A 5,059-nucleotide genomic window follows, 5' to 3' on the forward strand; every position below is an offset into this window, starting at 1 on the left:
TCTTGCCTTACTACATCTGTTAATAATTCTGTTATTGTCTTGTTTTAGTTTTTTTCGTTTTTTTTGTTCGCTGTTGCTGCTGCTGCTGCTGCTCTGGGGGCCCCATGTCAGCAATCAACAGTTTGCCATAAATTATTTTTGCAAAATGCTCACGCTCCAATGCGACCCCAGGGAGTCAGCATACACACACTCAATAATATATATATGTGGTACGTATATGCAGGGAATGATAAGCTGCGAAACACATATATATGGTCCCATTGCGATTGTCGCGCAATCGAGCATTGAGCAAGTCCCCGAGCAAAGCCCCATCCCCATTTTCAGCCCCATCCCCAACCCCAACCCCTTGGCAACCCCATTTTCCAACCCATGCCGCCTCCATTGTGCCGTTAGCCTCTAAGAATATCTCCCGCAAGTCGGGAGATAAAGATAAGAGTAATAATAACAATAATAGTAATACGAGAAGCCAGTTCCAGAGCCCTGCATTTGTCACTCGAGCATTGAGTAAGGTTGGAAAGTGTTGTAAATCAATTAGGCAAAAGCCTTCGCCGCCAGTTGAAAGTAAGGCAACGTACTGCGTAGTACACAATAAGAAATTTTAAATTACATATACATATGTATGTATCTTTTTTCTTATCGTTTTGACCATTACAAAAATATTTATTGTTGACTAGAGATACCAAATCAAAACATTATTAAATCAATAATATTTTTCATAAGGAAACTGATTCATAATATTTTTACGTATTAAGTAATAATGATTGTTTTTATTAAAGTTAAACAATAAATTTAATTTACAAGAAATTCAAAACAAACTTATTTTGGAATATCAAGTTCTAAAAATGTTCCCAGTTAAATAAATTGCTCATTACACAATTTAAAATTCAAATTAAATCCAAACATTTTGTTTAAAAATGGTTTTATTGCTTTTTAAAACGAAAAAAACAAATTGCTAAGACCCTCTGTATTATTCTGTTTTTTAGTTATTGATAGATAGGTAAACAGATATTTTTTTTCAATGTAAAGTACCATAAAAATTGCAAAGTGGGGGACATGGACATGCACTGCCATTATGATTTATGGCAAAGCAAAATGCACAAATGCTGTTCGATCAGCTCGGGGATTGCATCTCTTGGTCGTAAATAACCCAGCCGGAACCCTGGAATGGCCATCAGAACTGGCCAAGAGCTAATTTGTTGCCCTAATGGGACACCAATCAGGTGAGACGCAGGTGGGAATAGCTGCAATTTCTGCCCGGCTGTCCATCTAGCTGGATACGTTCATAAATAAATCTATTTTCGATGGAAGGAAGTCTTGGGCAAGTGCAATTTATTACCAAAATGCTGACGCATTTAAGATTTCTTCAGCATTTCGTTTCAATTTCCTATTCAATGTAATTTATTTGCCATTATTCTTCCAATTGAGTTGGAAATGCTCTGCAGAGTTAGCATTTTGTAAGGTATGTTTTAAGAATTGCAGGCGAACTATAGTTATATTTCAATCATGATAAACTATCAAAAATACAAAACAATAAAGAGAGAAAATCTTTCGATAAAAACTTAATTAATTATTGTTATGATGTTTATTATTATTTCTTAATGATAAATGATTTTCAATTTTTACTTGAATATTAAACTTCATTTATTTCTGACATTCACCAATCAAAATGGATGTAGTTTACTTTTAGCTATTTGTAATGGCAAGCAATCAAAAAGCCATTTGCTGAAAATGTCAATAAAAATCGAATAGTTTTAGTAAGCGAGTGTGGCAATCTGAATCAATTTAATTCGGTCAAATTTGTTGTTGAGAGTTTTATTTTTGGACTCACGCAAAATATTGATCTAAAAATAATTAAACCGCATAAATTGTTTACAGCTTGTGAAATTGAGTATCCACTTTAATACACATTTAATAAAGGCAATATATTAATGAGCAAATAATTTCAGATAAGACTAACCAGATTTTATAATTGTTTTGTCGGATCTTTCAAAGCATACAAAAATATTTTCCAAAATATACATACATTTTTGTGTTATTTGTATATTTTTTCCCCCTGGCTTAATTTTTTCGAGACAAAAATTCATTTTTGCATGGATTTTCGTGTTGCTAACCGAACAAAGGTTCCACTCAACTCTTCTGCTTTTTCATTTCCCGCAGCTGTCTGGTTTCGTTATTAATAACGAACAAAAAAATCTCTCAAAAAATATGAAAAATAATTAAAAACCTATTAAAGTCAGGGGGACTAACAAAAAACCAGCAAAACAGCAGCGAAAAACAACAAAAGTGAACAATAACGAATGAAGAACAGTCAAATCAAATTACCCAAAAATATAAAGAAGAAGCAAAAATAATAAAAAATCATTAAATGCACGAAATGGCAGAGAAATGTGCCATGGCCATTAAGAATTATATGCCCAAATAAAAAAGAATCAAGAGTCGAGCCGGGGAGTAATTATTATGCGAAGATCACGTATTCCCATTTTGCAAACACAAACAAATGTGGCTAGGACGGAGGAGTGGTGATTGGGGCTATACTACTTATGTGGGGGGATGTGGTTGTCAAGGGGGCGTGAATGCAGGCCACAATAGAAGGACGACGATTTATGCGACCAGGCACAGGCTGCGAAATAAAAACCTAAAATCAGATGAGGATTGAGCAGGGGGCAGGCAGTCCCGAAATTGCAAATACCCTTATTGATTGGCGGAACTGTTAAAATAATGGTATAATTTTCAGAAGAATATAAAAAGTTTTCTCTAAAAAAAAACTGCATTCAAAAAATACATTACAAAACATATATTTAAAAATATTTCAGGTTTAATTTACCTTTAATAGCTTTACTGTTAAATAATAACTATTAAACAGTAGATTTATCATTAATTTGTTTAAATTGATTTATTATTATTATTAAAACACATTTTATAAAATAAAATATCATCAAAAATATAATTAAAAGATTAAATCAACTTCTGATTATATTAAGATTAAAAGGTATTTTATAAATCCAAATTTATTATATTTTACTAAAAATTGGAATAGAGACATAATTTAAAAAAATTTTCCCATTTTAAGGGTATAAAGACCCCTAATGCCAAAACTGTAGCAAACAAAACAAGTGTGCCGGTGCATGTGACTGAGTGTTCCTTTTTGTGTTGGCCAAAAATAAATTTCAATTTTGGTTTTTGTCCACATCCCGCATCCACATCCACATCCCCATCCCCATCGTCGTTCTCTCGTCCATCTCCATCTAAGCACTCCGACACCTTGCTCGCCCCATTATCCTCCAAACTCATATAGGGGTATATGTTCGTATAGCGTTCCCAAAACCAAAGCCCCTTCCGCCGGGCATCCCCACACCCAGTAATTGGCTCAAATTACAGAAACTCGGCTCCGACCGCAAATTCAGGCCCCGAGCTCGGCTCAAAACATGCCCAAACCCGAACCCAAACCCAAAAACCAGACCAAAACCAAAGGCAAAACCAACGCCAAAGTCCGTCCCGTTCCGTTCCGACCACGACTCTTATTATTGTCATGGCACACAATATTGTTTCCAAAAATGAAACGAAACGAAACAAATACGTGACCAGAAATTAAAGAAAAAAAATAATAACAATAAAGAAGGCAGCGGCGGCGGCAGGGAGGCTGAAAAAAAAACAAAAACAAAAACTACGCCAGACCCCGAAAAACTGTGCAAAATAAAATAAGGAAACAGCAGAAATCGCGTTGATTTGAATTTTAAAATGTTTCATGGCATTTGTTTTGTTTGCCTTATACCCTCCACCATCCCCCCGAAATCCCCTAGCCCAGTTTTGTGGTCTCGCTGTGCTCTGCTAACTTTGTTTTTAGACACAGTGGGCCTAAAAGTCACTAAAGTGCAAGAAATCTATAGACTTCCACTTAATAGAGCCTACATTAATCTTAATTGTAAACTAATAAAGAGGCTACTTTTTAGCAATTATATTTTAGGAGTATTGACTCGAAAATACTTAAGCTTTAGTTGAGATTTTAATTGTATGATCTTCAATTTTATAGAGTCAACATAAATCTTAATTGTGAACTGATACATATAAAATCCTATGCTACTAGTTTTAATACTTAAGCCTTAGTTTTTATGAACACTACTTTCTATAGTTATATAGACACTTTATTATTAATGGGCTTCTGTTAGTTAAAGTTTAACAGCTTAAACAAAAAATTAAGCATCATTGGATGCAACATACAATATAAGTTTAATGTTTTCAACACCGGGGGGCAACTTTTACATTTTCATCTCGAAATTATTGTTTATAAAAAAAGTACTTTGCTGTATAATAAATTAGTTAGATCTTTAATGGTCTCTACTAATTCATTCCTCTTTCGGGATTAATATTTTTGGCTTTGGCAGCCACAGTGCCCATTGGTAATTTCTATGGTTATCACTAAAAAAGTTTTACACTGCCATTTTCTGTCATTGTTGCTGGTTTTGCCGGCGTTGCCAGTTGTAGTTGTTGCTCTGTGCCATTTGGTGGGGCACAACTTTGCAGCTCACTCCTATAAGTGTACATATATATACAGTGTATATATAGACAAACTGGAAGCCGCAACAAAGTTGCAAGGCAGCGCTGTCGCCGTCCCAGACCTTATGCCTTATGTAAATTGTAAAAATAAAAAAAGGAGAGAAAAAATTGATAATGAAACTTTTCAACGCAATAAATAATAGCTGACAAGGGACGGCAATCGTCGGGAGAGAGTGCGAAACAGAACCGGGGAAGGGGATTTGATATGGTGAAGGAGATGGTGATGGTGAGGAAGCAATAAAGGAAAGGCATGAAATTCTACGTTTATTATTGATTTCGTGTTGAATTTTTGATTATTTCTATAAATATTACGAATGGTAAAAGGTGGCGCATTCTGGTTTTGGAGCGGGATGCTATAAATGTACACAGATATATGGGCAAAGGTGTGAGACCCCCGGTACCCCCAGTCCTCCCTTTGGCGAACACGACACGTGCGATGTTGATAATGCCGCCTAGGTCAAGTTTGAGCTTATAAGTAGTACCACACTTATTATTCGAACAGAAA

The sequence above is a fragment of the Drosophila takahashii genome, chromosome 3L (assembly GCF_030179915.1).
Source record: "Drosophila takahashii strain IR98-3 E-12201 chromosome 3L, DtakHiC1v2, whole genome shotgun sequence".
Lineage (NCBI taxonomy): Eukaryota > Metazoa > Arthropoda > Insecta > Diptera > Drosophilidae > Drosophila > Drosophila takahashii.